The sequence below is a fragment of the Stegodyphus dumicola genome, chromosome X2, assembly GCF_044657685.1.
Source record: "Stegodyphus dumicola isolate Sdum_Otavi_A_Nest chromosome X2, ASM4465768v1".
NCBI classification, from domain to species: Eukaryota; Metazoa; Arthropoda; class Arachnida; order Araneae; family Eresidae; genus Stegodyphus; species Stegodyphus dumicola.
Window position 1 is genome coordinate 54630875 of NC_140781.1, and position 12734 is coordinate 54643608.

Here is a 12734-nt window from a genome sequence, read left to right on the forward strand (position 1 = left end):
TGATTCAATATAATAAATTATTATTATTATTGTTACATTTATTTTCCCATCACTATTATTTTTTCTATCAGTGCAGTATATCATGTATTCCAAGAAACTGTCCTATGCTAAAGGAAAAAGCACAAAAAATCTCATCGCGGGTGAATGTTAAGGGTGTCTGTTTCTCAACTAAATGTTTGTATAAACATTAATTAAGTCATTTAATGTGATATTATATCATAAGTGGAGAATCCAAAGATGTTTCAAATGACTTGGCTGAAGATTCAAGAATTTATCTATAAAAGTATATATATATATATATATATCAATTATAGACGTAGTCAGTGTTGATGAAACCAATCTCATAACTTAAAAATATCTGGCTTCTAAAGGTGGGCAAAACTATGGTAGGAAACGCTTTACTATTTTACTCTAAGTATTGATAAAAACGTAAGGCTCGAAAGATTCCCACAAAAATCAAGTTGTTTCAGAAGTGTTTATGGTATATAGCGAATCGCATCGGTTTGGATAGCATGCGCCAGTCGTGTGCAGCAAATTTTAGTCATAATATCATCTCCATCGAAACAAAGCAGAGGTGTTCTCCGACCTCGAATGATCCAAATTGGGAGGCTAAGCTACTTCAAAAGACACTGGATCAAGCACTTCGTGGCAAAGACAAACATAGCAGCCCAATTACCAATCTATGAATTTCCTCTGCTATCCATTTTAGTGAGTAAAAGCTAGAAAATGTATTACGAAAAAATGAATTTAATCCACCAAGTCCTGGACCTAAGATTTCGCAAAAGCATTTCTCTTACTCCAGATTTCAATACATATGTCACGAGCACCCGAAAATATGCAGTGAGGTTTCACTGATGCAATGCTTTAATATCGATAGTTGAGAAAGCACGGCGATTGGGGTTCTTTCTTTTTTTGCTCTAAGTAATCATATTAATGGAGTTCTTTCGGCAACAATAAGTTAAGTGAATGCTTTTTCAAGTTTTAGTAACATTTCTTTCTTAAGACTGAAAAATATCTTTAAGAGATGTCCAGCAAAGATATCATGGATAGAATAATGTTTTTCCGTCTCCGGCTTTCTGAAATCAAGTTCTTATCGCTTTTCTCTCCCTCCTCCTCCTCGTAACTTACAAACACTTTTGAAAAATTTAAAAACTCATTGATAGGCGGAGCAGAAAGATTTTTCTGTATCGAGTTATTACACAAATGCATTAAAAAGATCTTTTATAAATTACGATAATGGTGAAAATATTTGTAAAATTTATCAGGTTTATATGTATTGTAAATCATATGAATTAGAGGTATTACAAATTACATTAATTAGAAATTTTTTAAAAAATACAGATATACAAGCAAATTTGTAAAAAAGATTTTATTTTATTTTTTTGTACAGATACATATTTAAACACGTGATAACTGTTAAGCAGAGGAAGTTAAATTTGCATAAGTTGTGTCTATTTACAATAACTGGATTATGATGTATCATATGAAACCGATTACAGAGTTTTCACTTACACCACGGCTGCATACCCGAACAGCGAGCAGAGCCGAATTTTGGACAGATTTCAAGTCACATACCAAGCACGAATTTTGAAAGTTATCGATCTAATCCCGAAAACTATGAGGGGTGAAGGAAAATAAAATCAGTAGAGCATCGCCAATTTAGTATGAAATGTCGTCCTATATACATCAGTAACTCGAGTAGAAACCATAAAATGCAGATCTCTCGGAATCGTATTATCGGTATAAATGCGTCGCTAATAATTTATCAGAGCATAAAATCTTTAAACTACATTTATCTTCAAAAAGGTGATGCATAATATACAAATACAAATGCTGAGTTATAGTACTTTACCTGGAAATATAAATTAACAATTGGCGGAGGTTTGTCAGACAGTGTGCGGACTGAAAATTCGAACCTAAATAAGTCTATGAAGAATTACGAGATGCTTATCTTATATGGGGAATACGGTCGTTGTGCGAGAAAGGCAGCATCGCTGTATGCATAACGTTTCTGTAATCGTTCTCTTCTTACTGCGCTGCTATCATTAATATTAATCTCTGGCTTACAGAAACAAGAAGCATTACACGTTCGCGTAGACCGATACTTGCATGTGTGCAAGGGCGTAATTCAGGAAGTAAAGGTAAAAGAAAATGATTTGCATTCTCCGTTGCGTGCTTTCGTGTTGTAAGTGTTCGTCTGTCTATCTAATTATTAAAATATCCATATTTCGGATCTCGGCGAAAGCACAGCTGATTTTGAGTATTTTCTCCAAAAGAAAAATATAGTCTTTGGCTCTTGGAATGGAGTGTGATGAGCAATAATTTGTCACCACCCGTATCTAGCAGTCCGGATTCCGTTCCTCTTCCCAGTTTCATTTTAAGTAGGAGTAAAAGGAATTTTCTGTGAGAAGACTGTTCCTAGCCATATTCTTATGGTGTAAGTCGTAGCACATGAAGGTAGTTGTTGGAAGGTCCGTGTTTCAGATTCCGGTGAAGGCCCAGTTGATTTTTGACGTTCCCGGCTCCGAAAGAAAAATCTAATGTCGCTAAAAATAAACATCCTGGCCTTGTGGTAGCCCACCCACTTTGCAGCACGAGAAACGTCAGTGTGGCGTGTGGCTTTATTTATTCCCGTACATCGCAAATGTTCATGATTACGAACTCACATGAACAGTGTATGCGATGTCAGTTGTGGCGTGTTATAGAGATGACACGACTGGTGCTCCATTTCTGGTATACTTTGGATTGTGTAGCGAGATTTCTTACTAATATTACGTTGACGGCGAGTCGAAATTCTATCACAGTGGGGTGTTAAACCGACACAGCTCCTACTACAGGATACTTTTTGTCAAAAAATAAGCAATATGCACATGTTTATTGCATATATCTCTCTTTCTTAAACTGAACTTAAATTGAAATATAAGGAATTAAATTTAAATAAAAACATAATTAATTACTTCAGTAATAAATAGCTTTCATGCTTTCTTATAATTTATAATCTTGCTCCATTTGTAGTTTTTATCGTATTTGCTATTGTAAAAAGTTTTTACAATTCTTAGATCTCACGGAAAGTACAAATGCAGCGACAATCGAAATAGTATGTTATGGGACTTTTATGATATATACACTGACTACCAATAAGTATTTGGACACCAGTGACAGAAAAGAAAAACTAACTTTATTCAAAATCAGTAGTTGGTAGAGCCTTCACGAGAGGTAATTACAGCGTGGACCCTCCGGGGCATACTTTCCACAAGTCTTTGTATAACAGCTAGTGGTATTTTCTTCCACCCGGCTTGGAGAAGACATAGAAGTTCCTTCACCGATTTTTCACGTGTAGTGCACCCCTGAATTCGGCGATGCAACTCGTCTCAGAGGTTCTCGATAGGGTTCAGGTCTGGACTCTGGGCAGGCCAGTCCATTCGATGAACTCCATTGGCACCATACCTAGCCTTAGTTAACGTCGAAACATGACAACTGCCATTGTCGTCTGAAAGTAACAGGGGTCCATCCCGTAAAACTGCCACAACGTAGGAAGCACATTGTCATCCAAAATAGTGCAGTAGGCATCGGAGTTGAGCTTACCATGAATGGGGACCAAGGGTCCCAGCCCATACCAGGAGAAACACCCCCAGACCATAATTCCACCTCCGCCGAACTTGATTGTTGGCACAATGCATTCTGGCAGGAGACGTTCTCCAGGTAGACCCCAGACCCAGACCCTGCCATCCGAACGGTAAAGGGGGAACCTTGATTCATCACTCCAAAGAACCCGTTTCCACTGATCTACGGTCCAATTTCGATGTGCTTTGCACCACATTAACCGAGCAGCGCGGTTGGAATTTGTGATTAAAGGCTTATGGGCTTTAGCACGACCATGAAAACCAAGCATATGTGCTTCCTTACGGTTGGTATTCATTGAAACAATACTTCCGGATGCCTGTTGAAACTCCTTACGGATGAGGGCCATCGTTTGGGTGCGGTTCTTCCGAATTTCTCTGGACAGCACTCGTCGATCTCTATCTCCCAGTTTCGTTGGTCTGCCGACTCGGGGCACATTCCGACAATCACCGCTCACCTTCCACTTCTTAATCACATAGGCCACTGTCGATTTTGGGTACTTCAAATCACTAGATATGTCCTTTAAGGATCGGCCACATTTGTGATACCCTATAATTATACCTTTCTCGAAATCAGAGAGCTCCGAACTGCGAGGCATCTTGCATGCGACTAAAGCCGATGCTGTTTCCTACACGATATATACCGGCGGAGTCCGTGAAATACCTTAGGATCGCAGATATCGTCATTTGCATAGGTGTCCAAATACTTATTGGTAGTCAGTGTATAAGGATAGAAATAAGGAGAATCCTGTATACATGTGCGCATACCTTATATACAAAGGGCAGCGAAAAGCAAATGGGATTTGCATGTTATGTATAAGGAGAGAAATTAATTCAAATCCTTTTTAACAGAGAGTAAAGCACAATAGCAAAAAACAAAGAAGAGATTTTGGTCTAATTGTTTAATTTATACATATTACTGTGTCAATGAAAGTTTGTTACGTTAGCTAAATTCACTAGATAATTGTTACCTTGATTTTTCTGGAGTCGATATTAGAATTTGATAATCATTAATAATACCAAATAAAATTAGAACCATTCTACTAATCTCAATGGTCATATGTAAATTATAACATGAGTGAAAAACAATTTAATTTAACTATATTACGTATATGCTAATAGGTAATAAGCTACTTGCTAAAACTAATTACAGAATCGAATGGGAAACTAAAGGCGGTAACTCAACTGGAAATACTCTTGTCTTTCAGGTGAGAATATACTCCTCTGAAGAAGTTTTCGAACTGTTCTGAATAAATGTTATCAATCAACTTTTCTCAATGAAAAGAATATTCATATTTAACAGAAAAGAACAACATTAAAAACGGAAATCCTCCATAATAATTTTGATTTCATAGCAAGACAAATGAATATTGCACCCAGTTATTTACCAAATAAAAAATATTTTTAGGGTAATTAAAGGGATGTCATTTGATTTCTTAATGTTAGGCAGAACACTAGTGTGTGTGTGATTATGGCAAAGCCTCGAGGGCTATCTGCCTAAGGGAAGGGATGCCTTCGTGGAGGACTTTCTAAGGGAAACTGGCTCGTATACACGTTACACATGGGGAAAATCACGAAAACGCCCATGCAGCCAGCCCGTTTGCGGGACTCGAACCTCGGACCGAACTACCAGTGTTCAGCGACTTTACCGCTCTACCGCTGGTGGGCCAGAACACTAGTGATGTAAACCTGAAATACTTAATTCCAAATGCAATTTACTCTGCACTAATTTTCGTTCGTAGATTCGTAAATACGTTCGTAGTTTGCAGTAGTAAGCACCTCCGTAGATTTACACCTTATGTTTCAATTTCTGTAACTGTAAACTCATTCTAATACTTCAAATTTGAAACTGGTTACATCCGTACTGTACCTCTTATAATGTTCTGCGTACTAATTAACAGATACTGAATGGTTTTAGGAAGCGATTGTTAATTAATGTTCTTGTTTAAAGTAAATTTACAATGCGTATTTAATTTTAGTTAAGATTAATTTATGTTTCGTGTGTTTTCATGCAGAAACTATTACTTTATTTAAACTATCTGTTGATGCTCCATGCTTTATACGCGTTAATCTCACTTTGGAGACTGCTGACCTAAGAATGCGCAAGCAAAAGTCTTCGCTTCTGGATTTTTGAAAAATATTTTCTACCACCTCACTGGATTTGAGGCTACTATGCTAGTGCTGTTTCATCTTCACATATTTATATACGACCATTAAAGTGACTTTTAATGGGCCTTTTAATTTTTTTAATGTGTCTTGTAGCCTGAGCTCAAAAAAATAAATGTAAGATGAAAAACAGCAGTAAATAACAGTATCTGTTTGAAGAGGCAAAATTGGCCAATTATTTTCTCATTACCAGAGCAGACGTGCATCGAGTGAAACGTGGCGTCTTTTCTTTTTATTTATATTTAGCTTTTTATGTCACACTTCTCCAGAATGAATTTTGCTGAAAGTTTCGGGAAATCATTTTCATGTGCATATTAATTACCCTTCTGTATAACTTTAATTGACACACTAATATGCATGAACTAAACAATTAGACCAGAATCTCTTTTTTTTTTTTTTTTTTTTTTTTTTTTTTGTTTCTTGTGTTTTACTCCTTGTTAGAATGCCCCTGAATTTATTTCCCTCCTTATATCGTATATCATACAAATCCCATATGCCGTTCGCTGCCTTTGTATATACGGTATGCACACATGTATACAGGATTTTCCTTATTCCTCTCCTTATATATATGATACAAGTCCCATAATATACTATTTTGCTTTTCGCTGCATTCGTATATAGGGCATGCACACATGTATACCGGATGTTTCAAAATGATTGATTACACGATAAAATATCTCTCAAACTCGGTCGAAGATGCATAATACCATGTTTAGAAAATGAATCAAATACGGGATACTTTCAGACTTGCAATTTTGATTACGTGATACAGTAATGTTGTTGTTGTTCTTGTTGCTGTCTTATCTCTGTATTTCATGAAAGAATGGTTGCCAGAGCTTCACAGAATTTAGACTTCTACTTCCAGCCCAATGCTGAGAGAGAACACCAGGGGGGATGCTCCAAGGATCTCCCACTCCTCTCCCCCTTTCACCGTACCACACGAGAGGACTTTCAGCTCGTCATATATTTAGATTGCTCCCATGCCGCAAAGCCACTATACGTTTACAAACATCCATGCCTTCTAGGGATTAGAACTCGAATTTGAAGATTAATTTATGTTTCATGTATTTTCATACAGGAACTATAAAATTTATTTTATGCGTTTTCATACAGAAACTACTGCGAGCCCTTCGGTACAGCGGTAGACTCCCCTAACCACTATACCATCTGGATGGTCGTGACACCTTAATAAAAATATTTAAAAAACACTTTTTTAAATGGTCTCCATAGACGAAATAGAAAGCGTTTTCTATTCTGAAATCTGTTAAAGGGAAAATGTCCATTCTTACAAGAGAAATTTTATCCGATGTATGATTAATTGAAATGTTTTGGGTCCTACCTAAATATGGTTTGCAAATTTCTATTTGAAGCAGTGCTATAATTCGAAAATTTTCCTAACTAGGTTCAGGTTCAGTTTGTTTGTTTCCCTTAACCAAATTTTCTCGCATTCCTTTCAGGAGGTGAAGGTGAATTACGTCATATATAATTTTAGCAACTTTCAGAAGGGTCGCTTTAACACATCCCAATAATTATTTTGCCGCATTGTGAGGGGGAAAAAACCTCTTGCCTTCTCTGACAAAGAAATTTAGTATTCGATAAGATGTTGTTGCCCTTCTTCTGTCATCGACATTGCCTACATATAACTTGCTGAACTTTTATTCTCTTTAAATTTATGCCAACTGAAAAGGAAAACTACTGGATTTTCGACCGCAATCGCCTTCTCAAGAGTGACCAAACATGTGTGCAAAGCAATAGATACAATTGTCTGCAACTCCTAGAACAGGGTACATAAAGTGGTGCCCTGCTCGCAGTATTTGCTGTTATAGATTAGCAAAAATAATGTTTATATGCGCTACAACGTTGTTGTATGATAAAGAGCATTCCGCCAGATGGCATCTGTCTCATATTTCAGTGATTATTGTTTAAGTAGCATAATACAGAACACGGCGTGTTCGACGAATAACAAGTAATATTTTGGAATAACAAGCTATCTATACGATTAGGAAATTGGTTTACAATCTTCATGTTATAGCACAAATATTAGTGAAATAGGTGATATAGAAACTGCCGATATGTTTCCAACGTGCACTGATAAACGCTTTGTCTGGCGGCCTTATTTACCCTGCCGGGGGAACAAAAATCTCAGCAGAAATCGCCTAAAAGTACAAGACAACGCCAAATAAAGTGCGGTAAATGCCAATGCTATTAACACAAGTGGCATGATGAAACACAAACTGGCACAAATTTGTACCAGCATATGCACATCAGATTCCAGAAGTGGAATAACATAAGACCTTTTTAGAGATTAAATGCCTTCAGAATACTTTACGTTTGCACTTTTATCACTGCATATATCCTGTTTGTTATGCTGCGGACGCTTTTCAACTCCATATTTTGCCCCTGTGTCTTTGTTCAAATGCAGGATCATCTCTGAAAGTTTCGTCCCGATTATCGCTAGGGAGTCTGCTAGGTTTCCATGTAAGGGCAACGGAAATTTAACCCCTACATACCATTCACTTGCCTTCCAAATCAAAAATCAACATTTATTTTGTCTGTATAGTTACTGTTCAGTTTGTTTCTTCATAGCTTTTGGACTTATGAATAAAGTGGAATTCTCAGGTGTAACATCTGTACCAAGAGAATTTCATTCGTAGGGCATTTTTAAAATTTATTACAAATTCAAGTGAGCATATTTGGGACGAACTGGCAAATATGGATAATAGAGATAATATGAATAATATAATAAAATATATGGATAATAAAGAATACCTGATTACCAACAGAAAAAACAGAAAAAATCCACGATATATTTTATTATTGGATCAAAATCATGATATCCAGTTATCGAAACCTAAATTTATTTCTCAAAATAATTTTCTCTTTAATGTGAAGTTATCAAAATTTTCTAACATTAAAGGTCCCTTTGTTAATGAGAAGATCCGTACTTTATTCTTGTTTGAAATGTGAAAAACTGTCCCTAAATTCATTTCCTTCCTATCAAGCACTTAGACGTTTTCGCACGCACTGAAATTTCCGTTGAAAGTATTAGCAGTAACAACAGCATATTGATAAGGAGGATTTAAGCTACATCAAGTCTTTGGATGTTTATCTGTGTTAATTTTTTATTTATTCGCTATTTATTGATGAGATTTTAAAGTTCTTACCTCAAGCTCGTTTCAACTCACTAAACTTGTGTAAGGTACATATTAAAATCAACCACTTACTTTATATTCGGAATCTGTACTGTCACTTCTCCCTTTCCGTTTTTCTGATAGAATTGAAACTTTAACTCTCGCGTATTTAAATGAGGTAGAAAGTGATAGTATTTAAAGGGAGGTTTCAGACTGTTTAGTCAGAGCATGTTCCGCCTCCTGAAGACCACGTTACTAGCTGATATTCTATGATAGCATTACTTTCAAGTTGCTTTACTATTGCCAATAGTGCTGTCACGACGCTGTAGATTGGAACCAACTTGTGCGTTAAACGTTTCTGTGTAGCCTTTGGCTAACTTAAGGCTTAGATTTAATTTAAATTTGGATTTCTTACATTTGAGTTTATGCCATCAATGGTGGCTGGTTTCGGGAGCATGCACCAAGAGAGCTTTCTGTTCACTATTTGAGTTCTTAATATAAGGGTCTTTAAGATATAGCGGTAAGTCGCTAAGTCTACTTGAGAGCCTTGACTTAGTGTATGCTACCTAAAACAGTGAGACTCTACAAACCTTTATTAGGAAGTTACTAAAACTTCCTTAACTGCCACTCAAAAATTCAGCAACAAGTATAGTCACTCAGAGTTTCAAATTATAATATGATGCGTGGCAAAGGGCACTCAAGTTTCAATAGCCAGAAATCAACAAGCAAGCAAGTGCAGCAGTTCTTATAAGTATAGCAGAAGTTAATGGAATTTTATCTTGTTTTATTCCTCCTTGCTGGTCGTTAATAAAGTATCCATAAATCTAGCTTATTATTGTATAAATTCCCCATTTGCTCCAGAAGCAGGAAAGAAATCTGGAATAAAACAAACTCGTCTACTACTTCTGGAGTTAATGGATCTCTTAAAGGAAGGATAAGAAAGAAGAAAGCTAAACAATAACTATTACTGGACTATAATTACACGATATATTTCTATTTATTTTTATATGACATTAACTCTATCCTAAACAAATAAATAGACCTTTACGGATACGTCTATTGTATAGAAAGGAAACCATTATGAAGGAGTCTGTCCTTAATAAGAATAAAGTCATCATTTTATACACTGACAAAATTACAAAGTATTTCAAGGAATCCAGTGCAGATGCTTTGTCTTATGCAAATCATGTGATATATATTTCTTTTATATCACATATATATTTATATTTTCTAGTTTATTGCATTACCTGAACAAGGCAAATACATTATATTTTAGTATCTGCACAAAACGCACGCTTACTTGGGGCATAAGGAGTCAGTTCCTTTCACGGTTTGCGACAGAAAGACAGCATTAACCTAGGGTTTTCACTCTAGAGAAAAAATTTAATATTATTTTTTTCTCTTTGAGTGTCTGCGAAAAACAGCAAAAATTATCACATATGAATAGCTGTTGAAATAGTTCATCAGAATTTTTTTTACTAAAAATTAATTAAATATATTAGAAAATGGCTTAAAAAATAAAATGCACTTTTTACTAATATCCTTTATCATAATAATACGCAATTATGTATATAATATGCAAACAAAATTGGCAAAAGTTTACAAGTCTTATAGTTTATAAATGTGTTTCTCCAAACAAATGATCATCAAAAATGTTAATAGCAGAGGGTTTCCTAGCTTTTCCTACGAATCGTTAAATAATCAAAAGATTTATGTGATAATTAGTTAAAAGCAATTAAAATGTTTTAATTCATAAAAAATCTCTTTGAAAGTCATTCGAAAATGCAAAAGTGAAGAGCTCTTAGTATTTTCTTTTCAATGTTTCCTTCAAGTTAAGAATATTCTCATTAAATGTTAAAAAAAAAAATTCTACCTACGACTCTTGTTTAAATCTTTCCGTTAAAGGCAGAACTAGAAAAGTTCTGTCTTTTAAAGTAGCGTTTATAAGAAATGGTAAAGTGTCTTGTAAATATGACAATATTCAGGTATTATTGTACTTCGTAAATTTCAAATTTTGTAAGTGAAATTGATTTTTAATTAGTTTCTTTTTTCGAAAGATTTTAAAATACCAAAGAATATGCTACACTTGCTAATGACATACGAAATTTTGAATGCATTTTTATTTGGCTGGAAGAAATTTAATTTATACATTAGCAGTATTCGCTATTATTACATTTTCATTCTGAAGTGTGTAAATCTAATAACAATAAATACCGAAAAAGTGCTTTTATGAAAATAGGTTTAAGATATGATGAAATATTTTGTAGAAACAAAAGCGGCACAATATTTCACTTTGATTTTGGTGAGTATGTTAATATTACTCAGTGTGTCTAATGTTTACATGAAATAAAAGTTAGAATTATATTTGCAATCATATGCTTGCAGAAATATTTAAATTTGAGAGAGAAAGGCTTAGAATTTAATCTGTATTTAGCTCGCTAAGCGTGTTTCAGAAATCTAATAGCATATTGTTTTAAAGATTGCCTTATTTGAACGAACAGAAAAAGAGCTACCGAAAATTACATTGGAATATCATTAGATTTTAAGCAGATCTAACTGTAATTTATATTAATGTTAGTATGCACATTAACGAAATTTTTTTAATTTTAAATATTATAGTGAAAAAATTGTGTGTCATTGGCGCGACTGAATGCTAACTTATAAATGAAATAGTCCTTTTCACAAATATTTTTCAAGTGCTTAATCTGCTGTTAATTTAAATGACTAATAACTTCATCTTGAGTTAAAATACACTTAGATGTTGTTTTACATAAAATGATGATGGTACCGAGCTACATGTGATACTTCACAAGGATTAGAGAGATCAGTAGCTATAGCGTGAGGTTTTGGCACTTGTTACCATTTGAGAATTAACAAATCTTCATGCGATAGATAAATTTAACTTTCTTTTTTCATTGAAACTAAAGGAACATTTCAAAATAAAACGAACTAATTTATCTAGGATTTCTAATGAAAGGTCTGACATTAACACTTTAATATCTAAACTCCTCGTATTTTTAATGCTAGCTATGTAGTTTGTTGTATTTGTTGTAGCTATGTAGTTTGTTGATTCGAAATTTTAAATGGTTGGAGGTGAAATAAAACGTGTCAAAAACGTCGCGGCGGAAACAGCACAAAGAAAAAAAAAATATCATGGGAGATAAGAAGGCAAGGAGAAAACATTGTGATACAAAATAAAGGGGTGTAAAAACTTCGCACTTTGAAACATTTGCGTATAAAATATCGCCGACATGCGTTTTCTGACTGAAAAAAGTTTAAGCGAATTTTCGTGTAATGAATTATAGTCAAAAGAAGAAATAAGTAACATTTTTACCTCTGGTGCTTCGTATTTTTATGTTAACTAATTAATCTTTACTAAAAAAACAAAAAGGAGACTTAAGCATTAAAAATCTGGAAATTAGTAAAAATTAATATTACATGTGGCAGTTAATAGAATTTTAAATTTATGTATCTTCCTTTTTCTAGTGTTCCCATATTGCATTTTTTCATGAAAATCTACTAACACGTCTTAAAGAGGTGATATATATAACATAAAAGAGGTTAATTAAAAAAAGACTTTTAAGTAAATTAATAATTAGAAAAGAAGGAGATCTGTAAATTTTACAAGGTATCAGTTAAAATGAGCCACCAGAAAGTATGGATCAGAGAATGAGATGGAGAATTGTCGGTAGATTTGACGCAGGCCAATCACAAGCGCAGGTGGCTGTAGACACAATGTAACGCCTAAGGTCAGTGTAACGCCTAGTGCCGTCTGAAATTTGTGGAAACAGTATCAGGACACAGAAAGAAGACCTGG

At 34.6% G+C, this 12734-nt stretch overlaps 1 protein-coding gene across 1 annotated transcript in view; it reads left to right on the plus strand.

Moving 5' to 3' along the window:
- Nucleotides 1-12734, plus strand: part of LOC118198440 (fasciclin-1-like) — a 233288-nt gene that overhangs the window by 147391 nt on the left and 73163 nt on the right. The window lies entirely within an intron of this gene.